The sequence below is a fragment of the Sphaeramia orbicularis genome, chromosome 12 (assembly GCF_902148855.1).
Source record: "Sphaeramia orbicularis chromosome 12, fSphaOr1.1, whole genome shotgun sequence".
NCBI classification, from domain to species: domain Eukaryota; kingdom Metazoa; phylum Chordata; class Actinopteri; order Kurtiformes; family Apogonidae; genus Sphaeramia; species Sphaeramia orbicularis.
The window spans coordinates 64907582-64921445 of NC_043968.1; the positions used below are offsets into that span (position 1 = coordinate 64907582).

The window sequence follows — 13864 nt, forward strand, 5'->3', positions numbered from 1 at the left end:
CTGCTACTTTGCCCCTCCTCCAGATCACCTTCAGGATCCTCCAGAGCCTGTGGAGTAGCCTGGGGCAGTTCTTACATACCTTGTAAGGCACTCCGCTGGGCCCTGGAGTGGAGCTTGCTCCTGCCCTTTTGACCACCTCCTGGATCGTCTTCCACCCAGGCTCCTTCTCATCAAAATCCAAAGCTGGTTGAGGAGGATCAATCAGTGACCTGCAGGGGCCCAGGTCTTGCTCTCTGCTGAATGCTGTACGTCTCCCTGAGGTGGTGGTCGACCTCAACTTTGGAGCAGGCAAGTTGACTACAGCGTTTTTGCCCTAGCAGCTGCTTTGTGAACCCAAATGGATTCGCTAGGAAGGCAGCACGTTTCCTGGACCTCTCCTTCCTCCTCCTCCTGTGCCACTCAGCCTTCCTCAAGGTCATCAGCCTCTTGTGGATTATGCTGCGCAGCTCCACAAGAGGTACCCTCTCTTCTTCACTGGCTGCCTTGAACTGCCGCCTCAAGCTCTTCAGCTCCTGTCTGAGCTGATGGATCTTGCTCACTCTATTGTTCATGATGTAGGGGGGCTTCATAATAATATACATTATATAGCCTAAATGTCATCTAAAATTAACATTTATTTGCAACATAGTACAACAAACTATTACATGATCAAAAACAAATTAATTTGAGCAAAAATGTCTCCCTTTTGAATGTCTGGGGTTGCCAGAGATTTGTGATGTTAAAATGGGGTCACCAGCCAAAAAAGGTTGGGAACCACTGCTATATACCATCACTAATTTGTAGTTTCTTCCATCAATTGCCACAGTACTATGGTACCAAAATGCACAAAAGAATGCATTCAAGTATACAGCATATATCACCACAGTACTGTGGCAACAAGAGGCAAATGAGTTCATGTAACAGTATCCATAATTGGCTTTAGTACAAACACTAACATTTGATTGGCTCTGTGGCAATAGACAAACCGATATTTCATGCCACAGTACAGTGACAGCAGCCATTGCCATAAAAAATGTGGTAAAATGGAAACATCAGGTTATTATGATACTTATTCCCTTTAGTAAACCAAAAACTTGAGGCCAGAGCTACCCATACTCCTTTGCCTGAGGGGGCACATTTGCTAAAATGAGAGGAGGCATAAAAAGCGTTTATTGAATAAAATGAATTAAACAAACCCTTTAATGTCCATCAGAACACCAGTGGCCCATCCAAGAAAAATCTAAGCACAAGCATCTCGTTAATGGTAAGGATTTCAGCATATTATACCAATATAGGAAACACATAAGCAGAAAGCCTCTCCACAGTTCCACTATTCAGCTCACTATATGGAAACTATGGGCACTTGAGTGCATTTCATTGAAATTCACCAGTATGCTCAACAAAATAAACTAAAAAAGCTGCAGTTCCTACCTGTGAAGTGGTCATAAAGGCCAGATATGTGCCCCCTTTGAGATCATTCATACTCCTTTAGTCAAAGAAGGTCCCAGTCCAAAAACACTTTCTCATAAAAACAGCCACAATTATTCTATGTTGTGAATGTTACAGCTTGAAGTCAACTTCCTAGTATTCATAAATGTTTATAAAAGTTTCAAAGCTCCTGTGAGATTAAATTTGATTAAATTTAACTATATTGATCCCACAATGGGGAAATTCAACAGTCAAGGAAGTAACAGAATAAAATGCAACAAAAAGTGTACATGTATAAAGACAGTGCAAAAAACAAATAATATAAAGTAAAAATAAATAAATAGTAATTATAAAAACCAGTGACAGCTCGTCAATAGAGGGAGGTAGGGTGACACTCCACCTGCCTTACATGAAGAAGATGATGGGAATCATATACAATAATTTTACAGAAACATTCATATTTAAATAAATGAGCTGTACATGATACAGCTTGTGAGTACCATGTATAATCTGCATTCAAGTGGAGTTTAAAAATGTCTTTGGTCATTTAGTGAGCAGTAAAGTAGCACGTTTCCTGTTTGGAGCACAAATATCTGCACCCAAGGATCTCCATTTGTGACACAAGCACAGTAGATCCCCTCCAATACAAGAGATAGGATTGTTAATTATTAATAGAGTTATTGCACTGTTGAGGCCATTTACAATTATTAATCTATTCATATTTGATAAATGAATAATTTTCTGATTAAAAGAAATCAAACAAATGAACTCATCTCCTGACCAGAGTGCTTCCAAAATTCAAGCAGCTTTTAACAATTGTGCGCAGGCTCTTTAAGGCTTCATAACACATGGTTTGAACTTGACCAATCAGAGACTTTGTCCTGCCTGTTTCATTTGCATGCGTGGCACTAGTTAACTAGTGGGGCTGAATCTTTCCACTAGTAAGCTAGTGAGAGCATTTAAACCTTCTAGTTTACTAGTGCAGCCAAAAACACAACACATGGGAAGTAGTAAGAGTGCAACTGTCCACTAGTTAACTAGTGAGGTGGAAAAATGCACACTAGTTCACTAGTAAGAGCCAAAAATGTACAGTAGATAACTAGAGAAGCTATTTTCAGTTTTACTAGTAAACTAGTAAGGACAAAAACTCTTACTAGTTAACTAGTAATATAGTAACTAGTATATATATATATATATATATATATATATATATATATATATATATATACATATACACACACACACACACATATATATATATGTGTGTATATTATTAACATTCAAAATGAAATATAAAATATGAGGCATATATTTTGAACATATTTATTTACATGTAGCGTAGAAGTCTCAATAAACATAAAAAAAAAAACAATTTATTACATATTTAACTTAAATGTGAAAGAAGCAAAAAAACCCAGCTGCTCACTTCATTTCTACAAAAGACATATCAGATAACAGTGTAAAATTAAGGTTTCTTAATTTCCTCAATTTTAAATCAGCGATTCCGAATCATCAACATCATCATCAAAACATTTCAATTATTCATCAACTCAAACAAGTCTTAAATCAGGAATTAAACAGTAATTAAACACATTAAATTAAACTTAGTGGTCAGTCCCAGAAAACAGTTTTTTTTTTTTTTTTTTTTTTTTTTTTTTTTTAACTCATGTAGGTAAAGAGGGAGGATGAGTGTGCAGGGGTGTATGTATGTAGAGTGAGTGTGCAGGGGGTATTGTTTGTAGGTCTTCGGGGTCCTTCAGTTCTTTCCAGGGGATGATGGTGAGTATGGAGATCTGTTGAGATGAGATCAGTTCAGTTCAGTTCAGTTCAGTTCATGGGGGTGTGAGTGTGTGTGTGTGTGTGAGAAGGGGGAAAGATGAATGGGGTCCAGTTCAGAGCAGGTTGGAGGTTAGGGGCATATGTGTGTTGAGTAGGGGGAGAGAGAGAACAGGGGTATCTTCAGGCCAGACGGGAGAAGCCAGGAGAGTTTGCGGAAAAAAGGGGAATTTATCTGTCTGTAGGTGTCTTCCGAGAGAGAGTAACCACTGAGTCTGAGCAGAACAGGTCCGCCTGCTCCAGGGATTCAGATGATCTTCTAAAGACTCCTGGGTCCACACCGGTTCATTTTCAGATTCTTCAGTTAAAGTCACATTAAGGTTTTATTTTTTGTTTGGTTTTTTCCTCCTTTCCTTGTCAATCTCACTTCTCCATTAGATCTGACCTCATTCCAGTCTCTCCTTTGTTTGAGTTTCCCTCCACACACAGCTCTCAGGTGTGTCTCATTTATAAGTTTCCCTTCCCCCTCCTTACCATTGATGTCACTGTCACTTCCTACTTCCTGCTACATACACATTGCTATTAACATTCTGAATTTATGCTTTATGCATTCATTTTACAATCTCAACTGTTCTTAATTTACACTGTAAATTAAAAATTGTAAAAAAAAACAAAAAAAAACAATCATACATTAAAAATTAGTTTTTTTCTCATATATGTTCTTATATATCCAATTGTAATTCAGGTACAAATTAAACACAGTTTTATAAACTTAGAGGTCTGAAAAGACATCTTTCATACTGAGTAATCAGAAATATTGTTTTAGAGAAAAAAGAAATTGGCCCTAATGTTCATTTTCGCTTGGCCAGGCTCGGTAGCTCTGCAGCTCTGCACGGCTGGTGGAAGTAATTTAATATCCTGAGATTCCGCTGGAAATGTGTAATGCGCAGCCGTACCTTGAGCCATGATTGTACGTTATGGTGGGAATCTTTCAGGAAAAGCCAATAGGTAGCTTCGGTTTAATCTTCGTACCCACCTCCTCATTAGCATATGCTCAACTAGTTTACTAGTAGGTATTTTGAACCGTACTATTTTACTAGAGGACATTTTGCACCATACTAGTTGACTAGTACGTCTAATATGCATCTACTAGTTAACTAGTGAACATTTTGGCTCCTACTAGTTAACTAGTGAGAGATTTTAGCTGCACTAGTAAACTAGTAATGACAAAAATGCATTCACTAGTGATTTCGGCCCTCACTAGTAAATTAGTGCATGTTTTTGCCCTTCACTAGTAAACTAGTGTGACGTTTTGCCTTATCAGTGCAACAAAACAGTAGTGGATGTGAAGGATATGTAATAAATGCTCAGTTGGCTTGCCATAGGAGAGAACCCATGCAGACACGGAGAGAACATGAAAAACTCCACATAGAAAGGTCCCACCCCCATTGACTGGTACTGGAGTCAAACCCAGGACCTTCTTGCTGTGAGACACAAGTGCTATCCACTGCACTGTGTCGCCCACTGTGTATTTTTATTTCACTTTAATTAAGTATTTTAAAATAGTAGTGCATGTACTTTGGTGTATTCTAGTGTTGATATGTGGTTACAGTGCAGCTGAAAACTGACTTGGAGACTGCACCCCACCAAAAAATAATTCCACCAGCTGCCACTAGTGCAAACATTTGTCCCACATTGGTCATGTGTTTGTTTTCCTAACCTCGCTGTCGATCATATCCCTATGTTTTTTAGTTTAGATTTCACCATGGTAGAGCCTGGATAATAATAAGAGCTCTCATTTGGAAGGCCAATGGGATTTGTCTACTGTGTTTGAATCGATGCAGAACAAACTGAGATTTGATGTTGACATGTCAGTCATTCAGGATTTCAGCCAATTATATTTCATTTATCCCATCCCACCTGGCTCTGTCCGGGAACCGGCTCCTGCAGACACCGTGGTTGCCACCGAACTGGTTATCAGCGACGGTCGTGATGCTGGTCCCCCTGTGAAACCCCCAAGCCAGGGTCCCTGCTCCTCTGCCCGGTGTCGGCTTCTCCGGGAGGGGGTTCACCGTCACTCCAGCTGTCCACCTGTGGAGTGTCCACCAGGAGGGTCCAGTAACCCTTCACCCTCAACACCGTCTCCTCGACCACTGCAATCCTTGGGGACTACATCATCCGTAACGTCCGATTCTTTAATGCCATAACCAAGAGTTTTCCTGGTTCCACCATCACCACCATCCTTCGTGAACTGCCACAGCTGCTGGTCTCACTGCCGTCCACCGTTATCCGTATCATAGTTCACGTGGGCTTCAATGATACTTCTCTTCAACAGTCCGAAGTGACAAAGGTTCATTTTAAAAACCTTTCTGATAAACTGAAAGGATGCGGGAAGGCTGTTTTTATTTCTAGGCCCCTCCCCTCTTTTACCCGTGGTGTGGGCCATTTCAGCAGGCTCCTCAGCCTGAACACCTGGCTACAGTCCGCCTATACTCTGAATGGCTTCAGTTTTACTGATAATTTTAATCTGTTCTGGAACCGCTCCTCCTTTTACAAGTCCGATGGTGTCCACCCCTCTAGACTGGGCAGCAGGGTCTTGGCACAAACATTCAACATGCTGTCCTGACTAAAACCACACCCACGCCTATGTGACTATGCTCTCCCTCTTCTGCTGCAGTGAACCCACATGCCACTGCTCACAGTGCTGTTCCCCCCACCAGCTCCCCCTGCTGGTCACATCAAATACCACCACGTTCAGAGTCTCCTGTAAAGCCTGTAGTGAGAATGAATACCAACCCAACTGATCTCTCCTCCTCTCCCAGGCCCTCACTAAAAACAGTTACACCCCTGACTCACACCAGCTCACCTCTGGGGAATGATCTCTCCACTGGTCACTATCCCATTCCTGTTATTTTCGGTTTGCGTATGGGGTTTCACAGGGCTAAAAGGCATCATAATATCACCAATCTCTGTCCATTAATATACACCTCAGTCATTGGTGCGTCCTTCTCTGTAGAGTTATCCGCCAGTAGAACTGATAATCTGCGGTGAACAAAGCAGATTTTATTGTTGCCTATGCCAACCACCACGCACTGGACATCCTGGCTCTCACTTAAACCTGGATTAAACCTGAAAACAATGCAACCCCAGCCGCACTTTCTGCCAACCACACATTCTCCCACACCTCTCGTTCGTCTAGGCGAGGAGGTGGGGTGGGTCTGTTAATTTCCAACAAATGGAAATACAATCAACCACTACCTTCAGTCAAATACAACTCCTTTGAATACCATGTCATCCTAGTGACAGCACCAGTCAAACTTTACATAATTGTCATTTATCGTCCACCAGGGCAACTGGGTGATTTTCCTGATGAGCTAGTCACTCTGCTCTCCTCCATCCCAGAATATGACTGCCCCATGCTAGTTCATGGTGATATGAACATCCACTTAGACAATCCCAGCTTCTCAGATTTCATGTAACTAATACTCTCCTTTGAGCTACAGCGGATTCGCAGTCCTCCAACCCACAAAGCTGGTAAAGAGCTTGATCTCATTTTTACCCAAAACTGCATCACAGACACCCTCACAGTCACACCTTTACACCTGTCTGACCACTATTTCATTCAGTTCAGTGTGTCTCTCCCTGAAAAACAGTCTGCTCCCTCCCCCATGGTCTCTTTCTGCCGCAACCTCTGCAACCTGTCCCCCACTCACTTCTCCACCCTTGTAGCCTCCGCTCTCCCTCCGCCCAGCACATTTTCTTCCCTAGAGGTTAATGATGCCACTGAGTCTCTGTGCTCTACACTTAGCTCTTGTCTGGAAAGCCTGTGTCCTCTGTCCACCAGACCCGCTCGATCCTCCCAGTCCCACCCATGGCTCAATGATACCCTCCAGTCACTGCATACCAATCTCAGAGCCGCAGAGAGAAAATGGCACAAAACAAAAAGCCCTCCCAACCTGATCACATTCCAGTCACTGTTATCATCCTTCTCATCCACTGCTGCGAAGAAGGCTTACTATAATGACAAAATTCACTTTGCCACCGACACCAAGAAACTATTCTCAACCTTTAAAACACTATTCAACCCTCCACCTCCACCACCCGCTACCAACCTAGCAGACAATTTTGCCTCATTTTTCACAAATAAAGTCTCCACTATCAGCAGTCAGCTCACTGATCCACCTCATCATCATCACACACTTCTCCCTCTCCCCTGATTATGGGTACTACTAACTAAACAGACAAAAGCCCAACTGCGTCATTCCCTTCATTTACCCCCCCCCCCCACAGAGAACGAGGTGTCTAAACTACTTTCCTCTAGCTGTCCTACGACATGCCTGCTGGGCCCTATTCCATCCAACCTCTTACAATCTGTCGCCCCTACTATCACCGCACCAATCACACATGTGATTAATGCTTCACTGACATCAGGAACATTTCCTACAGTATTTAAACAAGCGCAGGTAACACCACTGCTCAAAAAACCTTCCCTCACCCCCACTCAAGTGGAGAATTATCAACCGGTCTCACTCCTCCCATTCCTTTCTAAGACCACAGAAAGGGTGGTTTTCAAACAGGTCACAGAATTCCTCTCCCAAAATAATCTCCTTGACATCAACCAATCTGGCTTTAAAATCAGCCACTCCACTGAAACGGCTCTGTTGTCTGTGACAGAGGCCTTGAAAGAGGTTAGAGCAGCAGCTCAGTCCTCTGTACTCATTCTACTTGACTTATCAGCAGCATTTGACACTGTCAATCATGATATCCTATTATCCATACTCTTAAACATGGGCATTACAGGCCATGCACACTCCTTGTTTCAATCATATCTCACTGGTCGGGCCTTCAAAGTGTCCTGATTAGGGCACACATCTGCAGTCCACCACCTCACCACGGGGGTCCCCCAAGGCTCTGTGCTGGGCCCCCTCCTTTTTGCCATATACACCACCTCACTGGGTAAGATCATCCACTCACACGGCTTCTCATATCACAGCTATGCTGATGACACCCAGCTCTATCTGGCATTCCCACCTGATGACTCCACAGTCTCAGTGTGAATCTCAGATTGTCTCTCTGACATATCTGCATGGATGAAAGCCCATCACCTTCAGCTGAACCTGTCCAAAACTGAGCTGCTGGTCTTCCCAGCTAAGCCAACCATACAGCATGACATCTCCATCAAAACTGACTCCTTATCTCTGGCTCCTACCAATGTAGCACAAAACTTGGGAGTCATGATTGATAATCAGTTGACCTTCACAGATCACGTTGCCTCTGTCACCCAATCATGTCGGTTTACTCTGTTCAACTTAAGAAAGATCAGGCCATACCTAACCCAACAGGCCACCCAGCTCCTGGTGCAGACTATGGTTATCTCCTGCCTTGACTACTGCAATGCTCTTCTAACAGGCCTCCCAGCAAGTGTTGTCAAACCACTACAGATGGTCCAGAATGCAGCAGCGCATTCTGCAATCAGCCTAAAAGGGCATATGTCACCCCCCTTACTCTGGTTACACTGGCTACCCATAGCTGCCCGCATCAAATTCACATCATTAATCCTAGCCTACAAAATTCTCAATGGGTCTCCTCCTACCTACTTAGGTGCACTGATAAAAGCTTATGTTGCCCCACGACCACTCAGCTCCTCTGGGGAACGTTGTCTGGTGGTCCTGAAACCATGTAAAAGACAATCCAGGCTCTTTTCATGGGTCGTTCCATGTTGGTGGAACGTTCTACCAAGCACTACCAGAACAGAGGCATCCCTGCCTATCTTCAAGAAGCTCCTGAAGACCCAGCTCTTCTGAGAGCACCTCCTGTCCTAGCACTTTCAGACACTCCATTTTAAATATATTAATAAGGTTTTTCCCAGGATTATCACAGATTTTCCCAGGATCATCTCTGGACCTGCTGCAGTGGTCCTGCCTCTCTCCTGCCTTCATTGTCATCACTCATTTATCCTCAGCTGCATCCATGTGTATCCCCCTACTTCTCCCCTTCTCCCCCTCTCCCCCAGTCTCTATCTCTATTGCTCTCTCTTTTTCTCTTCCTTTACCCTGTCTCTTTAACCCCAACTGGTCATGGCAGATGGCCATCTTCCAGGAGTCTGGGTCTGCTCAAGGTTTCTGCCTGTTAAAGGGAAGTTTTCCTCGCCACTGTCACCAGTCACAAGTGTTTGCTCCTGGAGGATTCTGTTGGGTTTCTGTGAACTGGCTTAGAGTCTGGTTTTGACCAACTCTATATATAAAGTGTCATGAGATAACTTTTGTTGTGATCTGGCGCTACATAAATAAAATTTGATTGATTTGATTTGATTGGTTTTCCCCTGTAAGTCGCTTTGGAAAAAAGTGTCTGCCAAAATGCATAAAATGTAAATTTAATCAACCAAAGATCAGCTGCGGAGAGGATGGTTCACCCTTCTTCTAGTTAGGTCTTTTATTATCTTTTATTTACTTCATGTTTTGTTTTTCTTCTGTCTTACCTATACATTCTATATTTTTTAGGGATTTACAGATTCATTTTATGCATGTTTTATATGATAGTTCAATACATTTATGTAGTCATAGGCTATCCATGAAAGCCGTCTAGATCTCCTAGGGTTTGACTCAGAGGAAATTCCATATCGGTCCAGTTGACAAAATGTTCTCAGTGATATGAATGAATAATGGCATAAAGCATGTCCTGGTTACTATAATTAAATAATTTGAATTCAGTATATAATAGACAAGAACAAAAATACATTTATAGCCATGTTTGAAGTGATGTAGTGTATGATCTGTTTATCTATACTGTATGTTAAGGCATTTCAGAAAGTAGAAGATCAAATAAAATCAGAAAAAGTTGGGATGATATTAAAAATTCAAAGTAGAAAAAGAAAGATCTGATATTACAATTTACTCATATTGTATAGCAGATAGTATACGGCATGATACTTCATGTTTTGTCTAGTCAACTTCAGTTGATTTTTTAAATATACATCTATTTAGGCCTTCAATCGGTTCAGGAAAACTTGGAATGGGGGTAGTTTAGGGTGAGTAATGCATTAAAAGAATGAACTGACAAGGGGATTTGAAATAGGGGAATGTAGTCATTTGGTACAAAAACCCATTACACTGTACAAAAGTTAATTTTATTATTACTGCTTTCTTTCTTTATTTGGATTTCTTACATCATCCAGACTTTTCTCATTCAGATTGCATAATATATACATCTTGGGTTTGAAGTTCTACTCTCATATGCTTTTCCATTTAGGTATGGATTAGAGGCAAAATATCTTGAATTTTTAATTTAACTTATTATTTGAATTATACTAGGAAAAGTTTGACACTAGGCCTATATAAATCAGATGTGTTACTCCAGTTAAGTTTCTATTTAGTAGAAAATGGATTTAGTATTAAATGCTTTGGTCACAATTGAAAAAGTTAAATTGATCCCCAGTTTGAATCAATGTATTTCATTGTGAATTAAGAAATGGTCGGTAGCCTTGTTGGCCTGATTTGGCCTGTTTTAAGTTTAGTATCACAGCTTCAGGTTCTAAGTCCTTTTCCATTTTACCTCAGTGTGTCTCTCACTTTCAGCATCTCCATCCATGGAGGTAAATATACAAACTAGCCTGTCTTTGTATCTGCCTTAAGGCTGAGATTAATACGTTCATACAATTGGCCTTGTCTTGTTTCGGAGGATGTTAGGAGTCGAGGGCAGTCACCGGGGAACTCTGCTTGTTTTCTGTGATTATCTGTCTGTGACACCGCTTTGTTTTTTTGAGAAGAAATTATCAGATGCTGTCAGTGTCACGCTGTTGAAATTCACTAGTTGTACTTTGGGTGTGGATGTGCATTAAGAAAAGAGAGGTGGGAACACTGTTTTTTTTTTTTATTTTAAAGTTTATTTAAGACAGGTTTTCTCTTGTAGTCTAAATTAAGTACTTATGTTGCATTTATGAAAAGTTAATCTAAAGCCTCATCTGTTGTTGCCCACCTGAATATGTTGACGAATGAAGTTTGATTATAGATGGAAGAGCAAGGAAATATGCAATTTGCATGAGAAAACAACCCAGTCTATGTAAAGGGCTTGAGACTTATACAGATCACAAACCAACAAGCCACTTACTGCAAATTGACAGGTTACATTAACTCAGACAAAAGAAGGGAAAAATGAAAAGGAAAATGCCAACAGGCAGAAAAAAGACACAAAAAAAGGACGGTAAGGAAAAAAAAAAAAAAAAAACATGAACTAGAAGCACTCGGAGAGCGCAGACCTCCGCCAAGGCTGATCAGTGGCCAATGAGGTTATGTTTTTGCCAGGGTTTGTTTCTCTGTCTGTCTGTTTGTCTGTCCGTTAGTGTGCAACATAACTCAAAAAGTTATGGACAGATTTTGATTAAATTTTCTGGTCTGCGCCCCCCCCCCCTGTGGGCCCTCCCACCCCCGATCACCACCAAAATTTAATCATTTCTTCCTTATCCCATTTCCAACAAACCCTGAAAATTTCATCAAAATCTGTCCATAACTTTTTGAGTTATGTTGCACACTAATGGACAGACAAACAGACAAACAAACAAACAAACCCTGGCAAAAACATAACCTCCTTGGCGGAGGTAAAAATATGGTCTGGACAAGCATAAAGCATAACAAGAGGTCACAGTGAAATTAATGTGCAGAGGGAATAATGTATAAAAAGAGGATAGTTTGACCTCAAAACGACTGTACAATAAGACAACTATTGTGGATTAACACACGTTTCCCTTTGAGACAGTAAAATATCAACTCTTATGAAAAACATACATTTGGACAGTGTTGTAAGAAGCTGCTGAGGAGGTGAGAAGACTCCTTCTTAATAACAAAAACAAGACATTCCTTCTAAGTGATAAAGTGATAATCCGATACTAATTTTTTCATTACTTTCACACTGCAGCGTACTAGTAGTTTGTAGCCTTTCAATATACTGATAATGTACACCACCACTGAACAAATGTACATCAGATTCAGGTTATAGGTCACTTCCTGCTGTGTCTGATGGTTCTTAAGAAGGGAATGCAAACTTAGGGAATTGTGACACATCTCCATAGTACCTTGATTCAGCCTCACACCCACTGAAGTGCTGTGTAGGACTACAGAGTTGTGCACTCCCCCTGGCCAGTGAGCTGCTGCTTTAAAATATTCTTCAGTGCATCACACTATTTAGAAATAGATTGAATGGAATGCACTCGTGCAAATAAGCATATTGGTCCAGTTCTGTCATCATTCAGGCAAGATTTAATCACCATATCAAGTGCAGACATTCAAAATGATTAAAACAATAACTACTTGCTTTTTTTCCCCGTGTTTTCCTGAAGCAAATTACATGTTCATCATCACTATTAATATTTCACAAAGCAAAATTCAAGCTAATCTTAAGTATTTATTAAAGCCACAAAAGTTATTAAATTGTTTGGTCAAATCTGTGTATGTATGATTCCTGCATGCTCAATTGTTTCTGATGAAGTTTGGTGGCATGCTTTAAAACAGGAAGAAAAAGGGTTAATCCAGTATACCGTGCAAAAGTTCTCAACCAACATTAGGTTTGTTGGCTTAGTAAAGTTCTAATGACCACACATATGCATTTCTTAGTCTTTGTATTCAGATCCAATCAGGATATACGCGAAGTATGTACAGCAGTAAAAACTAAAGTTTCAAAGTGGTGGTATCTAGTCTGACCTCCCTTTGCACTCAACATGCCTTTAACCCTTTTGTTCAGACAATATCAGATTTATTACATTCATTTTCTGATGTTTTATTCCAGGTTTCATTTAACACGTCAGATATATGTAATTTGTATGTGCTGCTTCTTGTCATGAGGTCAAGGGTCACACTAAACTTTAGAACAGATATAGTTTACTTTTTTGTGTGTCTTGTAGGGCTGTGCACTTAATTCCTGTATTTTCTTGCTGCATCTGAAGAAAAGAGAATGAGAAATAAATATGTATGCTCATTTCACCCCTGCAAAAACAACAAACTTAGAGGCGGCATAAGACTTTTAGTACGGTAGGACTGTTTTATGAGTGTTTTAATTGTGTACAAAAACCCTGAAATAATTAGTCATAATAATATACTATATATACTAATAATGCAGGGTGTAAGATAACATGTATCACACAGATGAGTCACCTCACATCTAATGTAACGCTCACCTCTGCAAACAATACTTTATGGCTGTTTTTCCCCAGATTTCTTGGGTACTGTGAAACTTTATGCTCTTCTCACACTAATTCATAGCCACTCTACACACCTCCCACCAAAACAGCAAAAAAAGCTGACAATTCTTCCAAAGCTGACATTCTCCTGTTTAAAATTACATTTTTGCAGCAATTTATAATACACCAGCCATTTAAGAAATACACAAAGTACCAGGTTTTTCTCTGTGTACACATTCACTCTGGCATTCAAATGCGCTAAGTATGGCTATCCTTTCTGAACACAAAACACTATTTACACAAATAGTGGGATTTTTCTCCTCCAAATGCTCCCACACTCAAAAAATGGAAGTGCACTGAATGAAAAAAAATATTCTCAGTAAAAAATGAATTAAAAAAAAAAAAAAACAGGCTGAATCTCCTTTTCAGTACAAGTGGGGATATAAGACTTCGTCCACATCATATGCGATGAAACTGAGCTTTAAGCTGTGAGTTATGTTTTGCCATAAAAGT

General features: G+C 40.7%; 1 protein-coding gene across 1 annotated transcript in view; it reads left to right on the forward strand.

The window, feature by feature from the left end:
* Positions 1–13864, forward strand: part of grin3a (glutamate receptor, ionotropic, N-methyl-D-aspartate 3A) — a 150620-nt gene that overhangs the window by 66249 nt on the left and 70507 nt on the right. The window lies entirely within an intron of this gene.